This window comes from Emys orbicularis, chromosome 7 (assembly GCF_028017835.1).
Source record: "Emys orbicularis isolate rEmyOrb1 chromosome 7, rEmyOrb1.hap1, whole genome shotgun sequence".
Lineage (NCBI taxonomy): Eukaryota > Metazoa > Chordata > Testudines > Emydidae > Emys > Emys orbicularis.
This window is the reverse complement of record NC_088689.1, coordinates 98879788-98893653: the sequence shown is the minus strand read 5'-3', so window position 1 is coordinate 98893653 and position 13866 is coordinate 98879788. Positions and strand designations below refer to the sequence as shown.

The following is a 13866-nucleotide window of genomic DNA, read 5'->3' as shown; positions in this document are numbered from 1 at the left end:
TTATTTGTGCTTCAAACCCAGGCCCACTTAGCTGACTAGGAGTACAAGTTACAGCCCTGGTTCCATTTTAACTTGGTCTCAAACCCAAATATTTGGTAATGTGGACACCAGCAAGTAACCTGGGATTCAGATCTGAGATGCCAATGGTCCTCCAGCCAATGCCTTCCCATAATTCCCCAGGGACCATATTTTCCTGCCCTTCTACCTACTCCCTTCTTCTGCAACTGAAGTCACCTACCAATTTCTATATTAGTATAGCACTAAGAACCAGGGGATATGTCCCCCCGAGATCTTTGCGCCTAGTCAGGGTTAGCGAAGCACCTGCATGCATGGGTGGTGGGTGAACCAGGCCAGACCCCGGCCCAGCCTGCCTCTTCCGCCTGAGTCCCGCCCCTCCTGCCCCCCTTCCCCTGCCGCAACCCAGAGCCCCCCCGCACCTCCCTCAGCCCCAGAGCACCGGGTGGCATGCAACCACCCTCCAGCCCCAAAGCACCAGGCAGCATGGCCCCAGCCACAGAGTGCTGGCAGCACGGCCCCAGTGCCAGGCGGCCCCAGCCCCGCCAAGTCCTGGCTGCCCTAGCCCCAGCCGGCTTCCCAGAAGAGGAGCAGCCAGCCTGGGCTGGGGCTAACTGCGGCAAGAAGGAGGGGGTCTCGGGGCAGAGCATGGATGGGGCTGTTTGGGGAGGCATAGCCTTCCCCATCTTATGATATGTGCCACCCATGCCTGTGTGGACATGGCTATACAGGTATGACCCAAGTGTGGCTTAGCAGTGTGGAAACTTGTACACTCAGGTTCCCAGATCCAGGTAAACTCTGTAGAAAACAGGATAAGACCTATGTGGGAACAGATTATCCTACATCTGCCTACTGCAAGATTTTTACACTTTCCTCTGAAACTCCTGGTTTTGGCCACTGTCAGAGACAGGATATTGTGCTAGATAGACTTGGGATGAGGGATCTGATCTAGTTTGTCAATTCATATGCAAGTTACTTGACCGGTGGGCTCCGGGCTGAGGTGCAGGGGGGCATGAGCTTTGGGCTGGGGGTGTGGGCTCTGGGTGGGTCCAGAAATGAGGGGTCAGGGTGCAGGAGGGTGCTTAGGGCTGGGGCAGGGTGTTGGGTGCGGGCTTTGGGAGGTAGTTTGGGTTCAGGAGGGGACTCTGGGCTGGGGTTGGGGTGTGGGAGGGGGTTCAGGGTGCAGGGTCCCAGCAGCGCTTATCGTGGCTCCCGGAAGCGGACACCAGGTTCTTGCAGCCTCTAGGTGCATGGGTGGCCAGGGAGGCGCCGCACGCTGCCCTCGTGCCCGCAGGCACCACCCCCGCAGCTCCCATTAGTCACGGTTCCCAGCCAATGGGAGCTGCAGAGCCGGCACTAGGGCTGGAGGAAACATGCGGAGCTTCCCTGGCCGCCCATGTGCCTAGGGGCCACAAGGACCTAGCAGCTGCTTCCGGGAGCTGCACAGAGCTAGAGCAGGCAGGGAGCTGCCTTAGCCCCGACCGCTGCGCTGCTGACCAGACTTTTAACAACCCAGTCGGTGGTGCCGACCGGAGCTGCCAGGGTCCCTTTTCGATGCCTGGCAACCCCACCACCAGACAAGTCTGGATTACAACTAGAACAGGTGGTGAAAGACTGCAGCCCATTCCTAATCCTCAACCCACACCAAAACATGACATGTTTCAGGTCAGAAACCTAAATTCCAAACCTTATATGTAATTAGTAAGGGGGGGGGGGGGGGACATCATGTGAAAACATGCCCACGGTGAAATGTGGTGCAGTTGTGAGACTAGAGTCCTTGGAGGAATCAGAGCCTAGATTTCTGTCATGTGACTGATTCATCACAGCACCATTTACATGCATTCCCAAGGAGTATCCAGGGAGACTAAATTGAGTTCAGAAGCATTCCTTTCTGCAAAAGTGTCATTAAATAGTGCATCATAATTGTATGTTCTAATGTCAGCAGTTCATTTATACTGATGAGGCAGCATGATTTCAGTCAGGCACTGGGCCAGGAGTCACATTATCCTGGCTTCTAGTCTCCACTCTGCCATCAACTCACTGAGATCTGTAGCAAATCTCCTCCCATCTCTGTTCCTCAGTTTCCTCCCCTCTAAAATGGGGATAATGATTAGAGCTGTGCAGGAACTGGAGTTTCCCATTTTGTGAGAAATGCCGCGGTTTCCAAAATAATTTTCAGTCTGAATCATTTTGATTTCAACTGTTTACTTTTTTAAAACTATGAAATAAATATTTAAACAAAAAGTCATTTCAAAACAAAACATTGCAATGCTCTGTTCTGAAATTATTATTTGTATTGCAGCTGCACGTCAGAACCCGTATCAAAATGTCAAAACGGAACATTTAAACCTTATTGAAACACTTTGTTTCCAATTAAAAAAATTAAAATGTAATTGAAATTAACATGTTCCCGCAGAAAATTTCAGCAAAATAGTATTTTCTGACAGAAAATCATTCTATCAGAAAATTTCCAACAAGCTCATATACTGATCTTTGTCCCCTGGGCTGCTTGGCACTAAGTAACATAGGCAGACAGACTGTGATTTAGGGACACATACCCTGTATTGTTAATGATTAAATAGACAATGGACTAAAAGTTAAAAATAGCAATGGAAATTTGTTGGATGGAAATGCGATCTGCGAGGATCAGGATAAAACCCCCAACACAGCAGATAATGCCCAGAAAACTGGCTATTTATTAGGGTTTTGCCGGCACCTAACAGAGCAAGTCCCTCTGCATTTTGAAATAGGAAATCTGCAAAGTTTGGGACTTTGGGTGATGGTTCAAATTATTACATCAAACATGGTAATCTTCACTCCCCTTCCAGAACTGGAAATAGACCCCAGGAGTCCTGCCTCCCAGTCCCACTGCTCTAACCACTAGCCTACACCCTCCTTCCAGAGCTGGGAATATTATTTGTATTCCAGTAGGACCTAGGATGCCAGTCATGGACCAGGACCACATTATGCTAGGTGCTGTACAAACACAGATAAATGAAAACAGTCCCTGCCCCAAAAAGTTTCCAACACAAGTCCCAAGTCCAAGTGCCCCATCCTCCAAATACTACACTGTCACAGTTATACCACAACAGCAGCTGCACAAAAAGGCTTATTGCCAGAGCTGGGTGAAGTTTTTCGACCAAAACTTTTTTGTGTTAAAAAAAAAAAAAAAAAGTGCAGATTTGGTGATGCAAACATTTCACAAATTTGTGTCATTTTGCCTAATTGTTTTGGTTAAAAATCCCTCAAATTGAGAATAAAATCAAAATATTTCATTTTGACATTTTCTAACCATGCTTTTTTTATTAAAAATTACCTTGCTTAGAAATTTCATTTAAAAGTGTTAAAGAATGCTCAAAATATGAAAAACATTTTGTTTCAGGTGAAACAAAAAGTATATTTAGTTCAACCCAAAACAGTTTTTTTTGACTTCTCAATTCACCAACAATTTTGGATATGATTCGACCCAAAACATTTTTTTCCCAATTTTTCAGAGTTCCCAGACAACGGAAATATCCATTATTTTCACAGGTCTATCCATTATCTCTCTGTAGCGTCTTCCCTTGGTATTTTGTACTGAAGCTGCTGAATACCTATGCTAGGAGCCTCTTTTGATTCCAGAACCAATCTCTATTTCACGCGAGCTAGCCCATCGGAATAGGTCAACAGTCCCTCTGGTTCTGGTATCCAGCCTCCGACTACAGCCTATTTATTCCGCATGTTGAAAAACTTGAAGATCAATAGCTATTAATACACCGGATAACTGTCAAAGCATCAGTCGTGCTGCATGCTAAAGAGACAGGAAGGTGCTTTCCTGAACTATGTGCAGATGCTGTCCATATTAAAAGCTGGTGGTGCATGTGGAGGGGTGTAAAGGCACATCAATAATGGTGTGTTTGCAATGTTGTAGCCATCAATACTGGTGTAAGGCAGGCTGCCACCCTGGTGTTACTGACATGCTAAAGGACAGGAAATAAGTTACACTAGCTTACATTTCCTTGCTCACAACACCTACAAGTGTGGCTTGCAGTGGGGCATACAGAGGGCAGGCTATCTATAAAAGAGTAGTATCAGCACAGAGACAGCATACCCCTCCTGCTATGTTTACCATGCTGAGGCCAGCAGTGGCTCTCCAATATTAATGACTTTGCCAACTGTCACCTAGGATTAGCTGCAACGGGCCTGGGGTTTGCTCTGTCACCTTGTCACTCTCTCCAGGAACTTCACGATACATTTAATTCCAATGGTCTGGACTCTGATTTGTAAAGGGGGCATAAAGAGTTGTGTTCCCAGTGGATAAGGCAACAGAAAGGGTGTCAGGACTCCTGGCTTTGCCAATGACTTGGCCACGAAGCCCCTAACTCATGGGCCAAAACCCCATTGTGTTAGGCACTGTACAAACAGACATAGTCCCTGCACCAAAGAGCTCACAGTCCAAGTTACTTCATCTCTCTGTGCCTCAGTTTCCTTTTCTATACAAGGGGGTTAAGGACAGTCTTTGTAGAGCGCTTTAAGATCTCAACCTTTGTGACAATAACCCTTAGAGTCAATCTACCCACATCAAATTGGTTTGATACTGACCAATAGCAATTAGGAGGAGCTTCCATGTGGTGAGGGCCACATGCTTCTCCATACTGAGGGGAACTTTCATGTTGGTGTGCTATCACTGTGGTTTTGTGATCTTGTATGAAATATGCCAAGCAGGACAATTTATCATGCAGACAAAAATCCACCTGTCCTTCCGCTCCTTGAGCTGTGTGCAATTGGTGGAGGTTATAAAAGAGGTCAGTATCATTAGCCCTGTTTTACAGATGGGGAAACTGAGGCACGGGGAGGGAAGTAACTTGCCCAAGGTCACCCAGCAGGCCAGGGGCAGAACTAGAATAGAACCCAGGTCCTAGTCCAGTGCACTAACCACTTGGCTTTACCACTGCCCCCAGCATGGTGTATACAGGTATAAATGTGTTTATGGGAATATATTTGCAGTGTTGTTGTAGCCGTGTTGGTCCCAGGATATGAGAGAGACAGTAAGCTTGAAAGCTTGTCTATCTCACCAACAGAAGTTGGTCCAATAAAGATATTACCACACCCACCTTGTCTCTTTATGGGAATAAACTATATTGGTTTATACAGGAAAGGGAATAAGTTATACTGGTCTAAGGCCGCAGTTTAACTGTACCCATACTACAGTTTGTTCCCGTGTAACAATATGGGTTTAAAAAAAAAAAAAAAACACAAAAAACACACAACACCCCTAACTGACAGTTGTATCAGCACAAAAACTGTATTCAGACCATACTAGAGTTTGGCCTGCTTATGCAGAAGGTCAGACTAGACAATCTAATGGTGGTCCTTTTTGGTCTTGAAATATGTGTATACACAACCCAGGCCAAAAAAGTGCCTAGAACACAAGATCTAAATGCGTATGTCTAACTTGCCAATTGCTGCTTGCAATTGAAAAGATCACAGAAACAAAACAGCAAGTCTAACTTGCATGAAAATAAAATGGAGATTGTAGATATACAGTACTCACTTTAAAAAAAACACCACCACCTTACTTGCTTAGGCTAAAGCTGTTTCAAATCACCAATAGTTAGAGCCATCTCGTGGCCAAAATGTGAATAACAAGGAGACATTCACACAATTATGTGAGGAAATCATGGCTGAACTCGCAACTAAGGCTGGCCCCAGTCCTCTAGACCTTAAGGAGACAACCAACTTTTTACAAACAGCAACAAAGAGAAAAAGACACGTCATGAAAATCATATAATAATAATAATAATAATAATTAAAAAAAAAACCCAATGTCAAGTGAAAGCAGTTAAAAAAAATATCTGGTCACAAGTAAATATAGCTAAAGTCTCCAAGCCTGTCTAATATAGCACAGCAATCCGGGTAGGTAAGAAGCTGTATCTTGAGATGGCCCCAGAGGAAACTGATCAGTCAGTTAATGGACAAACCACCCACGGTAGCTTAATTCAGTGCTTTCCCCTTCTACGCACAAATGTTCCAGCAGCACAGGCAGTTTGGGAAAGTGCATTTCAAAGAGAAGCCCGCTCCTGAACAAACTCTAAAATGGCCTCCGTCATGTGATGGCAGGAAGCCATGTTAAGTTGGCTAGGCACACTTCCGTGGGCACCAGGTGTATTGATGTGGTGGCAGTCATTTTACGCTTTCTAGGCCCAATTCAATAGGCATTGTGCACCTATCCTAGTTAGAACTTTGCACTGTGCCCATCGCTGCAGTATCAAATACCTCATCCCTCCTAGCCCACCCCAAACTTGTTTGCCAGCTCCTTCCTACCACCCGTCCCAGGTCCCTTATACCCAGACTCCTCTGCTTTCCCCCAGTCACTAGCATAGTTGCCTCACTTCTCTCCTCAAAGAAACAGTCTCATCCCATTTCACACAGTGCCCCAGTAATTAAAATGGAAGTGACATATTAAGGGCATTTAGGTGTTACCTAGAGAGGAACAAAGTACCTTAGCTACAAGGACAATCTACCTAATTTAGGGCTCAATTCAAGGATAACTGGGTGAAATTCAAAGGTCTGCATTATACAGGAGGTGAGATTAGAAGAGCTAATGGTCTCTTCTAGCTTTAAACGCTATGAAGATTAAAAGTCAACCCTTTCTCCATAGAAAATGAGGGGAACAAACAAAAACCCCAGGCTCTGTGAAATGGCAACCTACTCTTTATTACATTCAAGCCTATGGGGCCAAGATTGTAAGCTTGTCAGTTCTGCAGTTTTAGTCCCGGAAGCAATGATACTAGTCAGATAAATCTTACCAGGCCCCTCATCTGGATTCAGCAGCACCCTGAAGAGCTGCTGTAAGTCTGCCTTCTTCCCCTGAGAGGTCTTTCCAGCTCTATCAGCAAAGAGGTGGGACCAGCCAGCTAATGTCAATGCACAAGTAACCTTTAAAAAGAACAGGAGTACTTGTGGCACCTTAGAGACTAACAAATTTATTAGAGCATAAGCTTTCGTGGGCTACAGCCCACTTCTTCGGATGCATATAGAATAGAACATATATTGAGGAGATATATACACACACCTACAGAGAGCATGAACAGGTGGGAGTTGTCTTACCAACTCTGAGAGGCCAATTAAGTAAGAGAAAAAAAAAAAACTTTTGAAGTGATAATCAAGATAGCCCAGTACAGACAGTTTGATAAGAAGTGTGAGAATACTTACAAGGGGAGATAGATTCAATGTTTGTAATTGCTCAGCCATTCCCAGTCCTTATTCAATCCTAAATTGATTGTATCTAGTTTGCATATCAATTCCAGCTCAGCAGTCTCTCGTTGGAGTCTGTTTTTGAAGTTTTTCTGTTGTAAAATAGCCACCCACAGGTCTGTCATTGAATGACCAGACAGGTTAAAGTGTTCTCCCACTGGTTTTTGAGTATTATGATTCCTGATGTCAGATTTGTGTCCATTAATTCTTTTGCATAGAGACTGTCCGGTTTGGCCAATGTACATGGCAGAGGGGCATTGCTGGCACATGATGGCATATATCTCATTGGTAGATGTGCAGGTGAACGAGCCCCTGATGGTATGGCTGATGTGATTAGGTCCTATTGTGGAAGCAGACACTATGATGATGTCACTTGAACAGATATGTGGACAGCGTTGGCATCGGGCTTTGTTACAAGGATAGGTTCCTGGGTCGGTGTTTTTGTTCAGTGATGTGTGGTTGCTGGTGAGTATTTGCTTTGGGTTGGGGGGTTGTCTGTAAGCGAGGACAGGTCTGTCTCCCAGGATCTGTGAGAGTGAGGGATCATCTTTCAGGATAGGTTGTAGATCTTTGATGATGCGCTGGAGAGGTTTTAGTTGGGGGCTGAAGGTGACAGCTAGTGGTGTTCTGTTATTTTCTTTGTTGGGCCTGTCTTGTAGGAGGTGACTTCTGGGTACTCATCTGGCTCTGTCAATCTGTTTTTTCACTTCAGCAGGTGGGTATTGTAGTTTTAAGAATGCTTGATAGAGATCTTGTAGGTGCTTGTCTCTGTCTGAGGGATTGGAGCAAATGTGGTTATATCTTAGAGCTTGGCTGTAGACAATGGATCATGTGGTGTGTCCTGGATGGAAGCTGGAGGCATGTAGGTAAGTGTAGCGGTCAGTAGGTTTCCGGTATAGGGTGGTATTTATGTGACCATCGCTTATTAGCACAGTAGTGTCCAGGAAATGGACCGCTTGTGTGGATTGATCTAGGCTGAGGTTGATGGTGGAATGGAAATTATTGAAATCATGGTGGAATTCCTCAAGGGCTTCTTTTCCATGGGTCCAGATGATGAAGATATCATCAATGTAGCGCAAGTAGAGTAGGAGTGTTAGGGGACAAGAGTTAAGGAAGCATTGTTCTAAGTCAGCCATAAAAATGTTGGCATACTGTGGGACCATGCGGGTACCCATAGCAGTGCCGCTGACTTGAAGGTATATATTGTCCCCAAATGTGAAATAGTTGTGGGTGAGGACAAAGTCACAAAATTCAGCCACCAGGTTAGCTGTGACATTATCGGGGATACTGTTCCTGATAACTTGTAGTCCATCTTTGTGTGGCATATTGGTGTGGAGGCTCAAGTAACCTTTGAGAGCTTTCTTCAATGGCAGAGTGCAATTTTCAGGCCATTTACTTGTTGCTTTCTCCTCTAAACAAAACCCCAACACCTGCCATTGGTGAGCAGAAGTTTTTATCCCCGGGGTGTGTTTATTCCACTGTCTGCAAAGGAAGCTGCCTGTTTTCTTAACCTAACCTCTGCATCTCCTGGACTTTATAACTTTGCATAACAAGCTGCTTAAAGGCACCTGGGAAAGATTAGCAGCTCATTGACTCCTGAGAACAGCAGTGGCAGCTGCACCTTGTTGTAATCCCCTTGCATTAACCCTCTAACTTAAAGGATAAAAAGTAAGTTCAAGCAGTAGAGTTCTGTGCTCTGGTGCTAAAGGTAACAGCCTTCAAACAGGGGGAGGGACTTCCCATATACAGCCCTGCTGATGACCCACAGCCTCTCCCACTCACAGTTGGGCTCCCAACATACAGCCCTGTGATGCCCCTGTCCTAACCCACAACTTCCACTGCTATTCCAGCCCTGGGTTCCCCCCACACACAGTTCTGTCTCCATCCTGACCCACAGCTCCCCTGCTATCTGTCCTTGGCTTCCCCCTACAGCTGTGATAGTACCTCTCAGTCAGTCCTGACCTGCAGCCCCCTGTTATTGCAGTGCTGCTGTCCTCTACAGCTCTGATGGTGCCCTTCAGTCCCAACTCAGAATGCTGTTACTCCCGTCCTAGGCTCCTCCTCCCAGCTCTGCTGATGATCATCAATCCCATCCCAGAGCCCCCTGCTATCCCAGCCCTGAGTCTCTTATGAGCAGAGCTGCCAAATTGTGATTATTCTGTGACATCATATGTGACCCTCATGGCCCAGGACCCAGAAGACCTGATGTGAGGGCAGACCTCTGTTAGGGACTGCTATCATCCAATAAGATGTGGGTCTGCCTCTCTCTCTTCCTCTGCTCCCTCTCCACCACTTGTCAACTGAAGCTGTCTGACTGGAGGCCAGTCTCTCCCTTTGAGGAAGAGCAACTAGTGGGTTCCAGCACAACACCTTGAGAGGCACCCCCCCCCCCCCCGCCCTCTCCCAAATACCCTGGCCTCTCAGGTCTCCAGGACCTGGAATCTGGTCTCCGCAGTTAAGTCTTCTGTGGCCACCACAGGTGAGCAGCTTTCTCCTGGAACCCCTGCTGTACACTCCCCTCCTCTGTGCATAGAGGTGCATTGAAGGCTAGTCTCGTGGCTAGTGTCATGGAGCTCTTTAGCTATGGGTGGCAGATTAGGTGGCCCAGGAGTCCCTTGCATGGTTGCTCACTGCTCATATTCCTAAGCATGTGCCAGAAGCTGAGAATGGGCAACAGGGGATGATTACTTGATGCAGGGCCGTCCTTAGGCATACGCAGGTGCGTAGGGCACCATGAAATTTGGGGCACAAAATTGCCCCAAATTTCATGGTGCCCTAGGCAGCTGCGTGCTGCATACGCAGCAGCACCAGCCCTATCCCTTGGCCAGCCCCCCCTGCAAGGGGCAGGGCCTTTCCTAGGGGAGTGTGGGGCCCCGGACAACTCCCTCCGCCCCGCCTCTTACCCTTCCCCCTGCTCCGCCCCCATTCCACCTCTTTCCCCAGCGACTCCGCAGTCACCGGCAGCAGCGGGAAACGGAGCAACCCGGTCCCAGTCCGCTCTACTCCGCCAGCTCCCAGCTGCAGCGCTCCGCCTCCCACCACCGGTGAGTGCGGGGAAAGGATCGCCCCCCACACTCACCAGCGGCGGGAAGCGGAGAGACGTGGCCCCAGTCTACTCCGCTTCGCTTGCCCCAGCCATGTCGCTCAGGTTGGGGAAAGGACCGCCCCCAGCTCTCACCGGCTGTGGGAAGCGGAGCGTCACGGCTAGGAGCTGGCAGAGTAGAGCAGGCTGGGGCCGGGTTGCTCCGCTTGCCGCCGCCGCTGCCAATGAGTGTGTGTGTGTGTGGGATCCCTTCCCCCAACCCCCCTCCCCCGAGCGACACGGCTGGGGCTGGGGCTAGGGAAGTGGAGTGGTCTGCTCCCAGCCCCCCGCTAATCCCCCGGGCCATTCTGGGCCTGTGGGGCCCCCAAAAGTGGCCCCACACAGCTCCTGCCTCCCAGACCTTGTGTGTGTGTGGGGGAGGCCTGGGGCCCCACACAGCCTGCGTAGGGCACCCAAATGGCTAGGGACGGCCCTGACTTGATGATTACCTGTTCTGTTCATTCGCTCTGGGGCACGTGGCACTGGCCACTATCAGAAGACAGGATACTGGGCTAGATTGATCTTTGGTTTGACCCAGTATGGCCGTTCTTATGTTTCTTATATTATTGGAGCTAGAAGCCACCTTGTCCTCTGGCTGTTTTGCATTCCTCTGCACCCCACCCCACCTCACCTTGACCTGGAGTGGAGCACCCCACAGGGACATCTCTTGAAGGAGAACTGGGAGATTTCAGTAACCTCTCAGCATCTGGGTAAGGTGTCCAAAATCAGAGTCTTCAGAAGAAAATGGAAGACTAACAGGCCTACTTAGCACAAGTATTATTGCCAGCTCTAAGTGCTAAAAAGGCATGAGTCAAACCTGCAAGAAATCATAAGATTGGCTTAAAAATTATGAAAAAAAAAAAAAGCCAGAGCCGGCCCTGGTTTCATGGTAAATCCGCTTCTGCAGCAGAGCTCAGAGCAAATCCAAACCACGGCTGCCAGGCTCCACAGCTCAGGCACTGAGAGTGATGATGCCATAATGTGTAGAATTAAGTTAATTAAATGGATGAGTGAGAAGTGGAGCCCTTGTCATTGCAGAAAAAAGCTTGGAACCATGAACCCTAAACGTTCAAAACACCAGAAGGTAAAAACTTTATTATTATTAAACATCTCATGATTTTAAAGCTAAGCTCATGAGTGTTGGAGCCTGACTCATGATTTTTAAACACGTGGGGTTCACAATACTGCAAGGAGGCACTTTTTCCCAGTACTAAGTTGGTGCTAACAATTGGGATGGAGCCATTGATTGCTTTTTTGCTCGGACACACACAGCTGCAACGAAAGGAAAAGACAGTAGACAGGGAGAGAAGCATGGGTGAGTGTGGCCCTGGGAGGGAGAAGTGGGACAGAGCTCCTTGCAGGGCCGGCTCCTGCATTTCTGCCGCCCCAAGCAAAAAAAAAAAAAAATAAATAAATAAATAAAAAAGCCGTGATCGCGATCGGCAGCGGCAATTAGGAAAAAAAAAAAAAAAAAAAGCCGCGATCGGCGGCGGCAGTTCAGCAGCAGGTCCTTTACTCCTAGAGGGAGTGAGGGACCTGCTGCCCCCGAATTGCCTCAGGTGCCGCCCCTCTCCCTTGGCCGCCCCAAGCACCTGCTTGTTCAGCTGGTGCCTGGAGCCGGCCCTGGCTCCTTGGGGCACAGGACTGACTGGAGAAACAGGCTTGGAAATTGTGAGCAAAGAAAATTCTTGTTTATTCCTATTGCAGTCAGTGATACAGGACCATGTGGATGTTCTTCTCATCAATTTCCCCTCCTATCAGAAACAGCCCATCAAGGCCCTGAATGTTGGTGAAAGGAGCTACCGTATTAAAGCAAAGACACCGCAGGGATTTGAACCCCGTCCTGGAAACCAGGAGTGCCAACCACCAGCATCTTTTGCTTTTTTTTGTGCACTAATATAGTAAAGGAGAAAAGCAAAACCTGAGACAACAGCCTGTTCTCCCAGGAAAAGAAAAACCTTAAATAATCGGAGTCCCTAGCCTGAGAGATCGAATCAGCTCATCTACCAAAACTCTACTACCCGATACTGGATGTTGTAGATGAATATGCTGCTCTTGGCTATGGATTAATTTTTCCTTCTAACGGAACTTTTGACCATGGAGGTATGGGCCAGGGACACAATTTTGCTTAAACTTCAGAGGTTTTGTTCCCTCCTACTGATGGCAGTTTGCCAGGCTACTCGTAGGATGGAGAAAGAACATTTGAAGCAGGCCTATGGTGACTCCATTTTGGCTTTAGAATGGGATTTAGTTATTGAAGAGTTATTTCTAACACGTGAAATAGATTTTAAGACGTTACAATTATTTTGAAAAGATAGACTTCATGGCAGACTAACCTGCTTAGAAATACTGTCTGCATTTTCAGTATGTAGAACTCTCCTCTTCAATGCAATATGAGACCAGATTTAGTTTCTCTAATGTTACTTTGAATATCTGATATAATCCACAAAAGACAACATAAAAGGTAGAACTTTCTAATAAATTCTGATTAAATCCACATTTAAAGTTGCTCAGAAAACCTTTTTTTCATTAACTCCTGTGTATATTATATTGAAAGCTGTTAAAATCTCCCATCAGTATTAACATTTTACTGTATACACTGACTGCCAATTCCTTAAGTAAATGATTAAAAACACCCATTATCATTTAGTCTAAACCAGATCACAAAATACCACACAATCTGAGTTATTCCACATTCATCTGATATCTGTTTTTGTTTTATCAACATTATGACATCTTGCAACTTTTTTTGTCCTTGGAAATATTATAGCAGTGTTTTATATTCTCTTTCTATTCAGTCTTTTCTCTTATATTCAGTTTTGTCCTTTTTAGACTTATTAAAAATTCCACAAATTCTGAATTTCACATTCAAGTGATACCTAGATAGCTCAGACCTCCACACCGGCCAACATAGGCCTTTCTTAACCAATACATTCATTAAGTTAAACAACTCAAAATGACTGATTTCAGGATTCAATGAGGTTTTAGTTGCAATGACAATTTCAAGATAGTGTCCAAAAAACCCTGATTAGTTTAAATCAATTTTGAATCTATGAAGATACCTTGAAACCACCTTTTAATACTTAGAAATTTCACATCAGTTTTTCCTATTTCTTTTGTCTTTCCCCTTCCATTTGATATTCAAAATGTGGCCCTTTTTGAATGTTTATTTCACTTTACCTTAATAAAAACTCAGAATATCCCTAAAATTTCTCTTTAGCTTGTACCATCTCAATAGGCTATTTAAGGCAGACAACCTTATGCTCCTCAAACTTGATCCTTTCTTGAAAATAATGTTATTAATTGGATTCAAAACTCAAAATCATTAATTTCAGGATTCAGCTGGGCTTAGCTTCAGCACTATCAAATTTGTTACCCAATTAATCTTACACTGTTAGTTAATTGAACATTATTAGAAGATATATTACGAGTTTTTCAAACTCACAGGCTTATTTATTATGATGAAAAGAGGAGCAGATACTCAAAATCAAAATTTTTCTGTACCAGCCATTTTTTATCAAAACATAATGACA

The 13866-nt window shown here is 46.0% G+C and overlaps 1 long non-coding RNA gene across 1 annotated transcript; it reads left to right on the top strand.

Annotated features, from left to right (window-relative positions):
• The first annotated feature begins 10517 nt into the window (after positions 1-10517).
• Positions 10518-12977, top strand: LOC135881309 (uncharacterized). Its single transcript, XR_010561540.1, has 2 exons — positions 10518-11043; positions 12041-12977. It is a non-coding gene; the product is annotated as an uncharacterized LOC135881309 (long non-coding RNA).
• Positions 12978-13866: the final 889 nt, after the last annotated feature.